The 17757-nt window shown below is 40.7% G+C and overlaps 1 long non-coding RNA gene across 1 annotated transcript; it reads right to left on the reverse strand.

Moving 5' to 3' along the window:
• Positions 1–16190: 16190 nt before the first annotated feature.
• On the reverse strand, positions 16191–17422 carry LOC311010425. Its single transcript, XR_014596788.1, has 3 exons — positions 17223–17422; positions 16529–16614; positions 16191–16320 (listed from the first exon to the last, which is right to left on the reverse strand). It is a non-coding gene; the product is annotated as an uncharacterized lncRNA (long non-coding RNA).
• Positions 17423–17757: the final 335 nt, after the last annotated feature.

Here is a 17757-nt window from a genome sequence, read left to right on the forward strand (position 1 = left end):
ATGTAACAATACAAGCATTATTTCGACTTCATCTCAGCAAAAGATGGCAACATAAAGGTTCGTTGTACACTCTGTGTTAACAACAAAGCGTTGTCTACTTTCAAGAATACAACGTCAAACTTGAAAAAACATTTAGAGTCACAGCATGGCACAACCACATTAAAAGAGCAGGTCCCGCCCGGTGACGGTGAAAAGGCGCAGCGTGTGAATAAACAAGACCAGTTCTCGATTTCACGGAGCTCCTGCTAACTCAGTCTGTGCTGAAATGCGAGCGGAGCCTCTCTTGAGTGTGTTTAGTGGAGAAATGTCTCGCTGCTTGCTGGCCCAGCCCCTCCCTTCATCATCACGCCACTCATACTTGAGGACTGTGCTCATCCTTTGTTTCATAAAACCAATCCTTGCTGCTCTAATGCTGGTTCAATATTCATAAAATGTTCATTCATGATGCCATTACAATATGCAAAAGAATTATTGAAGTTAAGTGAAGTCAAGTCTTTATTTTTTCATATAAAAACATGTATTTTCTTTCAGGACATAGTTTTCAAGTGCAACTTAAAATGTCAGTGGATACATTGTTGATGTTACTGTTAAAAAAGCACATCAATAAAGTGAGTATTGGCAAAATCAGATTACTTTTTCAAAGTAACTGTGGCAACACTGTTCAGTAATAGCCACCAATTCTGCCATAAGTGCTGATGCAGGTTGAGGTATTATGCACGCTTGACTTGTCTCTAAGCCAGTCTGTGTTTCTTCTACCACAGCATATGACGTTATTAGTGCACCAGTTGGTGAGTGATGACTATGTCCATCACAATAGAGAGTCATTTCAGCATCTTTGATTGGTTCTTGTTGTAGTGTGGTGTGTAGTTGCATTTCTTTGTTGGTTTCTGCTACACAGTCATGGTCTTGTCTAGTGTCCATCTGTGTGGCCATGTTGGCACCTGCACTGGTGAAATAGATGTGGGGTTTGTTAAGGAGTTGTTGTAAGCCTTGAATCCTATGTGCTGATAGTGTAAATGCATTGGAGTCAAGTAATGCTTTCACTCCATGAGTGGTATGTACAATGGTGTGGTTGCTTATTGTAATGTGGGAGGTTTTTTGTATCGCTTTGCCTATAGCTGCTACATGTCTTACACATGTAGGATGCCCTATTTCTACATTATCCAATCTTGAGCTGTAGTACATCAACAATTTTCTGTCTGTTGTACTACTCTCCCCCTTTTGAAAAAGAACGGCATTACTATGAATGCTTTTTCCGCTGTTGTTGTCCATTGCAGAGGAGAGTTGTAGTTTTTATACCCTGCCTGTGTAATTAATGCTCTGAGAGGTGCTACCAGGCCAGAGAAATCAGGTACGAAGTTCTTACTGTAGGTGACTAGAACCAGGAATTGCATCATGGACTTTACAGTCATCAGCTTGGAGTGGTTTAAAATGTCAGTCTTCTGTGCAGTGGTCATATTAGGCCAGAGGAGCAGATTACAAAAGGTAACTTTTGGTCTGCCAATTTGGAGTTTAGATTTAGAGACCTTGAACCCACAGTCAGCTAGATGGCGCAAAACAGTCTCAGTGGCCACCATGATAGAGTCAGAGTCTGGGGCTGCCAGTAGGATATTGTCTACATACTGGAGAAGGGAGACCCTCGGAGGTAATGTCAAGGACTGCAGTTGTTGTTTCAGGATATGGTTAAAAAGTGATGGGGAGTCAACAAAACCTTGTGGGAGGATATGAGAATGCAAACATTTGTTGTGAGTCTGGCTGTAGGGGAACACAAAAGAATGCATTAGCCAAGTCTATGCAGGAGAAAAAGTGCTGTTCAGGTGAAATAGCATTAAGCATAGTGTAGGGGTTGGGCGTATCGTAGTAAGTGGGGAAAACTACTGTTTATAGGTCTTAGGTCATGAACCATGCGGTAGTCAGGTTTACCAGGTTTGGGAACAGGGTCGATGGGTGTGTTCCAAGGGGAGGTAGTGGGTATCAATACACCACTGTGTAGTAAACCTTCAATGGTGTTCTTAATGCCCACTGCCTGATCTTATTTCAGAAGATATTGTGTCTTGAAGATAGGGATGGAATGAGGTTTCAAAGGAATATGGACTGGTGGGATATTGAGTAATCCAACATCAAGAGGACCCATAGACCACAGAGCATCAGGTAGACTGTTCAACATCATTTGTGAGTAGGGATGGTCAGTGTTTTCTCTGTTATGTGTGCGGGAGGTAATGTTTTTCTGGATGAAGAACTGTGTGATGACTGGGTTATCATATAAGTCTGAGTGGATGGTGAATAGCGGAGCTTTTCGTTTTGGGTGGGTGTCCAATCATTAGCCGCTAGACAACGCTTTATCCTTGGACCAAGGTTCTTAGCTTCTCCTCCATTGGCCACTCTTAACGTAACGTGAGGGGCGGATGTGTCACCTAATGCATATGTGACCAGCCACGGCAAAACCAGGAACAAGTCGACCTTGGGGCATTTTGAGTTATTCACAGATGTGAAAGTGTATTTTCTAAGCTTTCCAATGATGTCTAACACGTGGAAATCTGATGATATTTGACGAAGTTGTGGCCATTTGAATGTATGCTTCTCTGAAAACCGTTCACTGAGAAAACTGGCCTGAAAGATTTGCAAATCTCACCTCACCTCAACTCACTTCACCTGGGGCCTCATTTATAAAGCTTGTGTATGCACAAAACGGGGCTGGAAACGTGCGTACGCCACTTTCCACGCAAAGGTTGTGATCTATAAAAACCAAACTTGACGGGAAAGTGTGCGTACCCGTAAGCAAACACTGAGGCATACGTACCGGTACGCACATTCTGGAGACTGGAGGGGAATCAGCGATACAGATGTCAGATTGTAAGAAGTAAACGTGAGAAGAACTATTATAGTTTTGATGACTCGCACACGTTTCATTTCACTCCATATCATATGTTAGATCCGCGTTATCATGAGGAATTCAACTTCATAAACACCTTCTTTTAAAATCCAACCCGTATCTTAAATCAAAATAATTTCGAAATATTGAATCAGCGCTGTCACCGCAGGAGGAGGAGGAGGAGGAGGAGGAGGAGACGGCCTGACTGCATGTAATACAGGATACAACAAATCCCCTCCATTAGATCACTGCAGAACACAGCGGGAATAACTAAATAGTCTCCTTATTTACTGTGCATATGTCATCAACACACATACATACAGCCATTAAGCCATCGTATACTTGTTACACTTTATCCTTGTTTTTAAACCACCAGAGCACAGAGGAACTGCGCTATAATGAGTGCCATGCTCATGCGCGCTCAGTCGTGGAGCGTGGAGAGCGCAACTTTACCGAACTTCAGGAGGCAGACTCCACCACCCGGCAAAGGTGGTAGAGTCCCCAGCATGATGAGCCTCGGCCCCCTGCCCAACTGGAGGGGTATCAACAGGGTGCAAGAATCCGTGAGGATGTCATGCTGCGTTTGTAAGATAAGGAAGACAACAATGTTCATTTTTAACGTATTGTTTTATTAATATGGCAATTTCTTGCAACACAGTGCGCATTTGCTGTAGCTCATCTGCAACGTTGTTGATGGCGGTGATTGTGTCTCGCTGAAGTTGCAGGACGGCATCAGTGTGCACCCGACCGCTTGATGTGCCATGCGCCTGGGGTGCACTGCTACTTTGCGCCGGACCCGGACGCTGTGCCGATGGCCCGTCACCGTCACCCTCCTCACGTCACCCTCCTCTGAGCCCAACGCTGCAGACTCTGGAAGGACAGAAACAATTTAACGTTTGGTTTTATATATAATAAAAGTTTAAAAACAGTTTACCCTTATCCCTCTGGTCTCAGTCGCGTCTGTGTCTCCCTCCTTTTCAGACACAATCCCCGTCAAAGTCACATCAAAATCAAACTCCCTCAAATACTCAAGCGATACATTGAATACATGTTGTTAAAGGAGCAGAAAGATGTAATTTACCTTCAGATCAGACCACTTTTTCGTAAGTTCCGCCACCGTCCACTCCGTCCCACTGACGCCGTGGACAGCAGCAGCAATGTGTTGCCACTCGCACTGCTTCTTTTTATCCGTGATCCCACTACTGTGGCCACTAAATAAAATTATTTTCCAGGCTTCCACCTCCCCAACAAGTGTCTCTTCTCGGTTTCTGAAAATTTAAGTTTCTTCGCTTTTTTTCCTGGCCAGTCGCCGTGATTCACCACACGGAAACGATTGCAAGCTGGCTCATTAATATGGTAAAAAGTGGGCGTATACAGGGCGGGATTAAGGTACGCACACTTGTAGGTGATCCTGTGATTTATAAAGGAAACATTGCGTACAGCTTGCGTGCTCACAGTTTTATAAATCAGATTTTTTTTTGGCGCACGCAAACTTTGGCTTTTTGGCGTACGTACACTTTTAGTAAGGATCCTACGCACAGTGTTATAAATGAGGCCCCTGGTGTCTGGTGTGAGACACATATGTACTGGTAACGGGACAGGTTATTGGAGAGCTGTAGACCTCGCTGCCTGAGGTTACAGCAGAGCATTGAACTGCCTGTAGTACTTTATTATTTTGTTATTTTTGTTATTTTCTAAATTTTATTTAGTCATCTTGTATTTTCATATTTTGGACCGGAATTGCTCGTTTTGTTTGCCCTCTTAATAAAGTATTGTCCAAAATTACTACTGCCTCTGCATCCTTGGCCAAACCCACAATTTTTTGGTGTGTTTCGCAACCCGCTCGGTTCCGTCACAGCACCCCTTAGGAAAATCATTGCATCAGTTTGTCACTGGCTGAGCTTTTGAAGCAGTAACTTTATTTTAACATGTTATGCCTATGGAAACAGAAACATCTCAGTAGTGAAATCATTTTTATTGGTCCAACTCAAACATTTTTATGTGTATTTAAACTAAAATAGGCATGTGCATAAATTTGGGTACACGAAAGAAATAATTCCATTAATATTTAGTAGAGCCTTCTTTTGCTAAAAGAACAGCCTGTAGACACCTCCAATAGCCACAGACAAGTCCCTGAAGTCTGGTAGGTGTTATTTTGGCTCATTCCTCCATACAAAACGCCTCCAGTTCAGTCAGGTTTCTTGGCTTCCGTGCGTAAACAGCCTGTTTCAAATCAATTCATACATTTTCAATGATGTTAAGATCTGGGGACTGGGATGGCCATTCCAGAAGATTGTACTACGAGGGCTTGGAGCCAGAGGGGCGTAAGTGGCTTTTGACAAACTTTACAGGAGAGGCAAAACAAAATTTTGACCACACTTCAATCAACTGTATTCATTAACCTTAAACCACAACATTGCAACCACAGACATACTTATATGAATGAGTATTTATGTAATAAACTTATGGCATATTAACTCAATGAACATGTTCTTAAACATTTTAAAATCAAAAAAATGTGTCAAAAACGTCACATACGCCTTTTTGGCACCAAACATTTCCAAGTCTTCTATGGACAAATTGGGCGTATCTGCTGAACAATGCATAAAATAATTGGTCAAAACTACTCTAATTATTATTTTTTTTATTAATTTGAACAATTTCAGCAAGCAAAACAGCTAAAATACAGCAAACCAGATTAAAGAAACCCGGAGGAAATCTCACCTCATAAAAACAAGACAGTAATTACAGTAATTACAACAGTAATTCAAAAATCACAATAGAACATACTACTTGAATAATTAACACTTGAAAAGGTACTTCATTTTCATTTAACTCATTAATTCATATTTTTTTTAATAATTTCATTTTCATTTTTTTACTCTGAGTCTATTCATTGACCACATCCAAAGAATCATGTCACATCTTATTTGCGTTTCTGGAAATCTCACCTCAAAAACAAGAAAAACAGTAATCACGACAGTAATTTAAAAAAAATCACAATATAGAACATACTACTTGAATAATTAACGCTTGAAAAGGTAATTCTTTTTCATTGAACTCATTTATTAATTTTTTTTTTTAATAATTCCATTTTTTTTACTCTGTGAGTCTATTCATTGACCATATCCAAAAAATCATGTCACGTCTTATTTGCTTTTCTGGAAATCTCACCTCAAAAACAAGAAATACAGTAATTACAACAGTAATTAAAAAAAATCACAATATAGAACATACTATTTGAATAATTAACGCTTGAAAAGGTAATTCACTTTCATTTAACTCATTAATTCATATTTTTTTAATAATTTCATTTACATTTTTTTTACTCTGAGTCTATTAATTGATCACATCCAAAGAATCATGTCACGTCTTATTTGATTTTCTGTTCACTACTCTGTTTAGTTCTACTCACTGTCCACTGTCAGAGCATTGTAGAACTCTGCATATGTGTGAGGAATACTCCCATTGCTGCACAGGGTGAGTAGATCTTTCTTCTTTAATGCACTGATCCCAGGAGGACTTTCATACATTGAGCTCGGTTTGGACACGAAATGGGTGCTTCTGGTGCCCCTGGTTGCCTGCTTTGCCACCTTCAGTTCACGGAAGGTTGGGTCGGTGAAATCATACTTGAAGAAGATTGCTGTGGGTTCTTCTTTTGTGTAGCAAAACCATTTAATCTTCTGCCAATGGACTGCTTTTCCCTCCTCATCTTTGGTTCTGTTTTTGAGTATGTGGTTGGAGAATGACTTGAAGTCCAGGAAGTCCTTGTAACCAAGTTAATGTACGGTGTATGGGTTGTTCTTTCTTGCCACTCTCACAAGAGTGTAGTAGCCATCAGGGGAGTAGATTGGAACTTTTCTTCTTGCAGTTTCCACCGCAGCATGCACACTATCGCACTCCATTTGACTATGACCAGACTCCATGTACTTATGGTCAATAGTGGAGAGGGGCAATGTGCTGACTGCATGCAGGCACATTGTGCTAAAGGCAGCATTTCTATTCTGTCCACCACATGTATCTGAATAAAAAACTGCATGTTTAACTTCAGGATTAAGTTGTGAAAGGTACGAGTAAACACAAGTGCTGATCTCTGATGATCCTCGGCCGCCTTCCCCCTCGTGCCACATGTAACATTCAACTTCTTTACTGTCCATTTCATATACAGTGAGGTTGTAGGTACTTAACTTGCGTGAGTAGAACAGGCTACTAACGTTGCTCCAGGGGGTGGTCAATACTTGCTCCAGGTCAAAAGTGACAGCCTTGTATGATTCCTGTTCCTTTGCTTTCTTTTTGTCGTTATCCTTATGTTCTCTGGACTGTTTTTTTCTTAACTGGTGGGCATCAAAGTCAAGCTTATGACTTTCCTTCTCACTGTCTTCTAAACGTTGGTACCATTCACAGTATTTGCACGCGTCTTTCTTTGGAGTGTGGAAAGCGAGATTGAACTCAGTGTCAAACACCATTCTATAAAGACTTTGTTTTTCTGGTTTTATCTTCCACTCCTGTTCGCATCTCTCTTTATACAGCATATACATTCTTGGCACATTCAGAGATCCTTCCAAGTAGAGCTTGTTTGTATCTTTCCTGGAGTAGTGGGATTCAAGTTTTGGGAAAGACTTGATATGCTCTCGTATTTTGTCTTTGCTACTCTCAGGCACTTTGTTTTGAGGTGCATGCCGCCCTTTTTTGCTTGGAGGGGAAATTCCCAATTCACTAGACAGATGGCCACCTGCAGACCTCGCAAATTTCTCAGACACGTCAAGTGTCTTCAAAAAGAAGTCTTTGCATACTCTTATCTGTCTTCCCTCAAAGGTTAGATAATACTCAAATGAATGAGTTCTTCTTGAGATTTTTTCAGTGTTTCTTTTCCCTCTTTTGATAACGTGATTGACAATGAAGTCTTTCTGCCTTGCTGCATCTCCCATCTCCCAATAATGTTGAAATATACTTGCCCTCACTGGCTCTGGGAAGTTCTGATTGCATTGGTAACGACAAGAGGCACAGTTCTTCTCGCTCACCTTCCTTCCTGGAACATGAATGCCATTTGTATTTATGTAGCTTTTGCCCGAATTCCTTAATCTTTTTCGTTTGTTTTTTTTTCAATTTTCAACATCTCTCTGTATTTTTCTTCCTCTTTGTGGTGTATCTTGTTCCTGGCCACTTTCATCCCCAGCCTCCTGACCCCCTGTCTCACTCCCCTGATGTTCTCCTGTCTCCTCTTCCTGGCAAACGTTAGCTCCTCCCCCCTGAACAAATTCCAGCACAATCTCAGTCCCTGAATCTTCTTCTGTCACCCTGTCTGTCTCTCTTCCTCCATCTCCTGCTGACTCCATTTGTCCCTCTCTCTCTTCCATCTCATGCTGTGGCCCTAAATAATTAACACATTAATATTTAATATCATATCCTACATGTGACCTGAATCTAAATAATATTCAAAATAATTCAAATTAATATTCAGTAACATGTACCGTAGCCTATTAGTAAGCAGTTAATTAATGTTTACTACTCAAAGTTAGTTAATAAATTATTAAGTAATAATCAAAGTTGAATAATGTAATTTGTTATCAATATGCATGCATTACTTTAACACATTAGTTTATTAATGCTTAATAATGTAGTAACTAAGGTTAATTAAGGGACCCTTACTGTAAAGTGTTACCTAATATGTCAGAACACTAAGATAGTTAGCAGGCACAGATCAGACCAAAACAAAAGGTTAACGTTAGCCATGCTAGGCTAGGCTAACAAAGTAAGGTTCTCAAGGCATGATTATCTTAGCTACTGTCATCACTTTTAAGGAAATACATTCAAAAACAACTATGGCTCATCTTCACCTTCTTCAAAGTAGGATTCTTCTGTTTGTTTTATGATATTCATTAAAATCTTTTCTGCCTCAGACAGTTCCATGTTAGCAGTTGCGTCAGCCATTTTGAATGCTGTTTTAGGGCACCGACTACACTTACGCCCTTCTGGCTCTGAACAAACATGTGGGTCTTATGTATTTTTCAGGGCCAGAAGGGCGTTAGTACACTTGCGCCCTTCTGGCTCCAAACCAGGGTTGCTGCGGATCTTGAAAAGTCTTAAAAGTCATTCAATTTAATTTTCGATAATCAAGGTCTTAAATTTCTTAAAAAGTCTGGAATTATTGGGTTGGCGGCATTAAATTTAATCGGGGGCAGAATTAATGAGCGGGTGTATATTTGTTCAGCTTTATGTTCTATTTTACAAACTACAATGTCCGATTGGTCACACCGATAGCATGCTGGGGCTACAGTCTATTACGGCCGTGTGTGGTTTGGCCCGCCCCCCGCATTTAAACGTAGAAGGAGAGTGTTTCTCCATCTCCGGAATTCAATTCTGCGGTTCGGCGGGAAAGAGAAGAAACGGTAGCATACGACGCTGTTAAATCCATGTAAAATCAATTTTTGCAAATCACTGTAGCCATGGGCAAGTGCAAATTTAATGAGAAGTGGCAAGAGGAAGATAAATATCGCGGCTGGCTAAAACCGTCGTCTGATCGGCATGAGGCGCGGTGTGAGCTGTGTAAAAAAACCTTCAAACTTGGAACAATGGGATGTGGAGCACTGGATTCACACATGAAGTCAGAGAAACACCAGCGGTATTTAAAAATTCAAAAAACTAATATGGTCATTGACCCGTTCGCTGCTGCTAAACGATTCCCGAATATGCCCGCACTGACAGTCTCCGCAACACCGAGCGGACCTACAGACGCAACAAGTAGCCGACCCACACCTGTTACAACTGCAACAACAGCATTCAGCGCCTTCTCTACGGCATCCACATTGAGGGCAGAAGTGCTGTGGGTTTTGAACACAGTGAGCCACCACCACTCCTACAATTCTAATGTAAATATTAATTCAGTATTCGCCGAAATGTTCCCGGATTCTGAATTGGCTAAAACATTCACCTGCGGGAAGGATAAAACGGCCTACTTTGTGAGGTTTGGACTTGCGCCCTACATTAAAAAGGAGCTGATCTCTAAGGTAAATGAGGACGCATTTGTAATAATGTTCGACGAGAGCATGAACAGATCCACAAAAAACAAACAGCTCGACCTGCATGTCCGACACTGGACGACGGATGAGACTGGTACCCACGTCCAGTCCCGTTTCTTTGGATCGCAGTTCCTGGGCCATTCGACGGTGGATGATCTGCTGGAACATTTCAAGGTAAACTATGCAGAAGGTGGCTTTTTTTATGCATTTATGTATTCCCTTTTATATTATACTAGCCTACATGTTACTTTCTTCTTATTTGGTTATTGTTATCATCTATATCTCTGTTAAAATTGGCGTTTCTTTTTTCTGTTTTCATTTATGGTGTATTTCTTGGCTTAAGTAATCCCAGAAATTAGATCCTTCAATGGCCCTCTCATGAATTAAGGTTAAATGCGTTGAGATAAATAAACGCAATTCCTCTTCATCTTTTCTTCTCTATATGACCATGTCATTTGCTCAGAATAAGGCTGATTTATTGCAAAAGCAAATTTTCGAAAAAGTTATCTGTATTGGTGTTTCCTCAATTAAAGCTGGAGTCACCAATGCTTTTTGTCAAAATCAGTAAATATCTTCTCATGATCTGCTACCGGTCGGTACTGTGTGTACACTGGGGGGGAAAAATCCAGTGTTAATACACAGCGTAGGTTCTGTAAACGGGTATGTAAACAAAGCGGTCCCACTGTAGCTAGCAACATGCCAGTTTACAGAGCATAGGCTGTGTATTATTAACACTGGACTTTATTATAGTTGATCGTGAGTAGTTATTCGCTGATTTTGACAGTTATTGTCAACAAGCATTCTCACCTTTTTAAAGAGAAAAAGGCAACACATACAAATATAAAATGGAACATAGAAATAGTTAACATCATTTAGTTAAGTGATGTGCCTTTAATTGTATTAGAAATAAGTGTACTTTTTTGATATTGTATTTTCATGTTTGCGCATTTCAGGAATGTACAAAGGAACTCAAGCTTCAGAACATGGTCTCCTTGTCGATGGATGGACCGAATGTTAATTGGAAGTTTGTGGAGCTCATACAAAAAGAGCATGGTGAGCAATATGATGGGACTCAACTTCAAATTGTAGGAAGTTGTGGCCTCCATACCCTTCACAACTCCTTCAAAAGTGGCTTTGCAGTGTGGCATATCGAGAAAATACTCAGAGCACTGCACTCCCTCTTCAACTGTGCACCAGCAAGAAGAGAGGACTTCAGCTCTGCAACAAAATCCTCAACGTTCCCTTTACCTTTCTGTGGACATCGGTGGCTTGAAAACTTGCCAGCGGTTGAAAGAGCATTTGAAGTATGGCCTTCCATTGTGAAGTATGTGGACCTGGTTAAAACTAAGAAGCTTCCTTATCCAGGGTCATCGTCATATGACACCATTGCTGAGGCCCGAATGGACCCCCTCCTGCTGGCCAAGTTCCATTTTTTTCATGGCCATTTCAAGAGTCTTCCAACCGTTTCTGATAGAATACCAGACAGATTCTCCAATGATGCCCTTCCTCTGGAAAGACCTGGAGAATTTGATCAGGGTAATTGTACAATATCCTTTTGTTTTAATCTTGAGGCTTTTGTAGCCTTTTAAAGCAAAGTTTGTTCATATGAAAGCATCTTCTCAATATTTGTTTTTCCTTTTTAATGAATTGTGCACATGAACACATTTTCATAAAAGCTAATACAAAATCAAATTTAAAATATTACCTTACCCCTTCCTTACACTTATTCACTTTATACACAAATGTGTACACATACACTGCATATACACTCTAATGACCTCTTTTAAACAAGTCTCTTTTCTTCAACAATATTTATTTTTCCTATCAATTTAATTTGCTCAGTTGTACTACTTGCCTGCAAGCTGTAACACACACACACACACACACACACACACACACACACACACACACACACACACACACTAATTCATTCTCACATAACCATTCTCACACACAAACCCACTAAATTTGGTTTTGATTCTCATTTCAGAGTCTCCTCAGACGATTCATCAAACGGGACGCCCTGGCCGTTACTCCATACAAACTTGTGAGGCTTGATGTGACAGACCAGAAGGTGTGGCTCAGTCCAAAGGAGGTTGACAACAGCTGCCATCAAGGTAAGACATTTACTATATTGATTTCTTTAAGTCATTACAGCAATACAACAATGACATGTTGAAGAATGTCAAGGCAATGTCAAGTCAAAGATTTGGCTAAAAACTGACTGTATGTTTTAGCTAGAGTTTGTTGCATGCAGCTGACTTAATGTTAACCAACTGCTGCTGATGAAATTCTGGATATTTGACAAGCACTTCTTTTTGTCAGGGACTGTCAGGGGCCAAAGGCACTTTAAAAAAGTGCAGTTTAAAAAAGACTGTCAGATTGCCCTCTCCAACATCTGCAAGAAGGCCCTGGATAAGTGCCCTCTGAAGTACTCCATTGTACACAATATGATGTGTTTGGACCCAAACAATATGTGCTCAGAGCCAGAGGAGTGCCTCAAGAAAATGAGGTGCCTCATCCAGAAGTTTGTTCAGGATCATCAGTTGACAGGCGGAGTATCTGCTGGTAAACTATAGGAATAAGAATAGAGTGGAGTAGACTGTTATTGGTATTGTTTTTCTGCCATTATTCGATCTGGAACATGGATATTTGTCTGCGCACAGATTTTAACATTCTTTATAGAAATGTGCAATACCTTAAATACACTACCTCCCTTACTTTGACAGGAATATCACTGTTCAAATTATATAATATAAATTAATTAATTTATATAAATAAATTAATTGGCTAGAAACTGATTGCTGACATGTAATTCAAATGATGGTATACACTACACATGTTACATTACTAGCATCATGGAACAGTTAAGTCACAATTTGAGAGGCAGGGGGCACACTAGGTTTTTGTAGTTGTTGGGTAGCACTGATAGCTTAAGAATTACATTTGCAATTTGGGGAACACCTGCTAAACCACAATTGTTTACTGACTGATTAATGTTATTTTGCTATTGATATTGGATGAATATTTACATACATTTTGTTTGCATCTAATTGCAGGTGATGTGATTTCACAGCAGTTTGAGTCCTTCCTTTTCAAAGAGGCCAAAGATGTCAACTTTATGTCCTTCAGTCCACAAGACCAAGGCTCCAGAGTTGATGTACTTTTACACCAACACATCAGCGCGGGTTACCCTGAGCTCTGGAGTTTTTGTAAAAAGTTGTTGCTCCTGTCCCATGGCCAAGCAGAAGTTGAGCGGGGGTTCTCCATCAATAAAGAGGTGGAGACATGTAACATCTCGGAGGACACCATCATTGCACAGAGACTTGTCTGTGACCATGTGAAAGTGTATGGGACAGTGACCAGAGTGCCTCTTACAAAAGAGTTGCTCAACTACTGTGCAACTGCACGCACAAGATACAGGGCTTACCTGGACGAGGAAAGAAAAACAAATGAAAAGGATGAGCAAAAGCTTAAGGGAAGGAGAACGGAAGAATGCCTTGATGAACTCAAGAAGAAAAGAAAATGTACAGAAGACGTCTGCGAGAGTCTCCGAAAGGAAGCAGACACCTTAGCAGAGCAAGCGGAAAATACGGCAGGAACCAAAATGGCAACCCTGATTGCCAAATCCAACGCTCTGCGGAGACGAGCAAAGGAGAAGAAGGAGGAGATGCTTGTCATAGATAATGACATCGAAAAGAAAAGTGCGGAATTGCGTCACATTCAATAAAAAACACAGCCACTGTTCGAGCAATTAATCAGACCTTTGTAAAAAAAAGAAATCATTCAATTCATATGTATAGTGTTTGCACTATATTTTGCACTATATTTAAGTTATTTTGTTGTTTTCTGTCATTGTTATACCATAAGTTTTGTTTTTGGTAAAATGGCAGTTGTTAAGAACGTTACTATTCGTTATTCAAACTGAATAAAACTCATAATGAACAGTATATAGTGTATTGTCTCGATTTTTTTTGCAACGGTATTGGTATTAAATTTTCATTTTAGAGGTCTTAAAAAGGTCTTAAAAGTCATTAAATTTGGATTTCAAAAATGTGTAGATACCATGCTCCAAACATAACTCACACTTTTGTGTTAGGTCTTTATTGTTTTGTTGCTTTATTCAATACAGTTTGATCTCAGATAGGTCTTTTTGGCACCATTGGATAGAGCTAATCAAGACCTTTAATTTGATATAAATAACTCATTTTCGCCCAAAATGCCACTTACGCCCCTCTGGCTCCAAGCCCTCGACTATTGCTTCTGCATGAATTCCTTGGTGGATTTTGAACAGTGCTTAGGATCATTGCCCTGCTGAAAAATCCAACCCCGGGGTAGCTTTAACTTTGTGATCTTTCTTTAACATTCTTGTCAAGAATCTGCTGATACTGAGAGGAATTCATGTGGCCCTCAACTTCAACAAGGTTTCCAGTCCCTGTGCTAGCCACACAGCCCCATAACATGATGGACCCCACTGCATGAAAAGTCGGATTTTCATCCCTGTAAACGCCCGGAAATCTCCCTAATTTTTGGGAGTTAACGACAATTTACAGGCTGCGAACGCCGCGTTAGTCTGTGCCGAAAATTGTCGAAAACGAACCACAGCGAAGGCTCTAATTAGCATATGAATAGCAGCGAAACCGCGCCTGGCCAGAGATGGCTTGAATATCCTCACTCAGGATTGGATGAAACCACTAGTTTTAAACAAGTCTAATCGCTCTTGATTGGTTGGCAGATCTGGTCATTATAAATGTAAAGCCAACCCACGTTGGCAGATCTGTCACTATTGGTCAACCTGATGAGTCATTATAAATGTAAACCCCACCCCCATTGGCAGATGTGTTACTATTGGTCACACTGGGTCTTTTAAACAAGAATAATCACTAGTGATTGGTTAGCGGATCCACTATATATATATATATATATATACACATATATATATTTATACATATATATACACACATATATTTATTTTTATTTATTTATATATTTATAAATATAAATATGAATGAATTTATTGAGGAAAGGAAAAATTGCCAGGAGGAAGTATTCAAAGAAAGAGCTTTATTGACAACACAACACACAACTGTACAAATTTGCCCACACAACATACAAATGAACTTGCGACATTCTGTCCCAATTTGGTCAGTTTTACAGCCGCCTGCGGTGCGTGGCCCTGTACTTGGCAGTCTTCTCTAATCGCGACTGTAGAGTCGCACAGAGCTCGGTGAGCTCCTGGCTACGAGAGGATGGAGGTCGCACAATCCATCCAGACACCCCGCCAACGACGCCGTCCTCCTCATCAGACATCATGTATGTGGTGGTGCACTTCCAACGGTCCACCTCATCGCCAGCAAGCACACTCCTTCTCGCTTCCAGCAGCTGTAAAACAATCAATAAAGACAATCAGTACTGCGTGATGCACTGCGCATGGACACAACACATCTATTAATGCACCTGAAAAATAGGTTTAGGTAGGTTTGGTCACATTGACCAAAAACGGATCTAATAAATCGAATAAGTCTTACCCCCTTTCTCCTGGAACGACTCCGAGCTGACCTCTTCACAGCTTCCGCCTGCGATGCGAGATCAGGCTGTGTGTGTCTGAAGCTCCTGCGTTTCATAGTATGTCTTACAGGCAGCTGGAAAACAATTAAATGAGTGGTATGAATAAGAAAACTTAAGTCACAGTAAAATTAAAACAAGGAAGAAGAAAACAGTAAAAGTTACTTACACACAATGGCGTCACTATCAGCGTCATAGAAATCCGGACTTGCGGACAAAGCTCCGAGCAAGTAAGAGGTCACAGCTTCGTTATGAGGCGAGGTTCGTCTGTGAAAACAAAATGAACAGTTAAGAACGGTATCTACTGTTAACGCATCTATTTCCTTATACAGCAGAATGAAAGCATATTCTTTAGAATCTTACCCTTGCTCCGGTTCATAGCGCCTACAATTCGTCTCCGAGTTGTGAAGACGGCGTACTGCTTCCTGTAAAAGACCAACAACATACACTTAACAAAGCAACTTAACGTTACACTGGTTCCTCTCTCTTGTTCTTTTACAAGGCTACTATGCTACTTTTAGCTTGGACTATTAGCTTTTAAGCTACTTTTAGCTTGGGCTTGCTTTGCTAATTTTAGCTTAGCTAGCAGTCACCGAACATATTCTTACCACAATCTTGGGATTGTTCACCCGTCTTCTCTTCTTCGAGTTAACGTTAGTCTCTTTAAGGAAGGACTTCTGTCTTTCAAGGCGTTCCACGGAGAACCTCGTCCACTGCATGTCCATAGCTCCACAGTGGTGATGGGGGTGACAGCGACGAAGCCCAGCCACTCCAGCAGTCCTGGGACGTCCTCAGAGGCTCCAGCAGTCCTGGGATATCCTCAGAGGCTTGTAGCTGCAGTGTCTGCTCCAAATGTCCAGATCCCTGTGTTGCAGGAACATGATTATTGTTGAGGTTTTATTTGTGTTTATCAGTAGTGCAGTTTATAAGTAAAACTTCATGGACTCTGATGTTTTAACACATTGTAGATATTACCCAGCAATGCCTTTGCCTGATTATTTATAAGAAAGACAACTTCATCTGGTTTCTTTTATGCTGTAGAGTTCAATACTTTAAACTGCTTCCAACTCACCTTGTATTTCTGCTTCATGTTCTCCCACTTCTTCTTTGTCCATCCGGCTCCACCTTCCCTCCATCCCATGTTCTTCAATAAACATCCTATATGAAGAACAGCACGTAGAAAAGTGTTACAGTTCATTGATGATTTCTTGCCGACTAAAATAACTGTTAAACAGAACGTTTCAGGTAGACATCTCAGGAAAGCAGTACATCTCCCATCTATATACGCTGGTGTTCAACCTTATATCATTGAGAAGCTAAATATGCACCAGTAGTTGTTAAGCCCTGCATATAAGAATTATAACATTTAAACCACATTTTTTTAAGTGAAGGCTCTCGGAGCAGCATTCCTCCTGCCGGTGAACTTCTCCTCATCGTTCCCTCCACTGAATGAGGCACCCGGTGTCTGCATCTGTCCCTTTAACGGACAACGGTGCACGGCGTTATTAATCACCGTTAGTAAATATATAACCACGGTTTAACATAAGCACTATATTATTAGTTAACGACGGTAAAAACGGCACATTTTCCGCTTCGGTTACGCTCGCTAACCCCTATGGTAAATTACCGTCTGTAGGCTAGCCGGCTAGCAGGACCTTCGATTCGTAACGTTAACATACAATGCCAACAACAATAAAGTAACGTTCATTATCAATACGATTTAAAAGTCAGCTGGAAACATAAAAGTCATGTTACAGTATACTTACATGTGTACGCGGTTTGTGTCGGGCTGTCGCCAGAATCACCACAGTCGTCCGCCATTATCCAAAACTTTTCAGAAGTCAGACGAGCCGCAATGCATTTTGGGGAAGTTGAGTAGATTTAGCAAGGTCCGCTGTATACTCAGAAATTCTTGCCAATGCAGTATACATCCGGGCATTTCTCGCGTACACAAATTCACATACTATTGTATGTGAACGCACTACGTACTCAAATTTACGTCACAATTAAGTACGAGTAGGACGTTAGTATGGCATTTCGAACACAGCCGAGATCTATGATCTATGAACCCATCCTTGACCCTCTAGCAGAACTACGACCAGCAGGCCCGGCCCTAACCAATCTGGAGCCCTAGGCAAGATTTTAGGTGGCGCCCCCCTTGCATCGGCAGTGTAGTGTATATACTCACAAGAAACCGAATAGCTTTGTCTTTGACCTTTTTTTTACTTAAAGAAAGCAAATTCACAATCAGAATAGTTAACAAGATAAAAAATTATGAATAAATAAAAGAATACAAAAAAT

The sequence above is a fragment of the Eutrigla gurnardus genome (genome assembly GCF_963514095.1).
Source record: "Eutrigla gurnardus genome assembly, chromosome: 1".
In the NCBI taxonomy this organism is placed as follows: domain Eukaryota; kingdom Metazoa; phylum Chordata; class Actinopteri; order Perciformes; family Triglidae; genus Eutrigla; species Eutrigla gurnardus.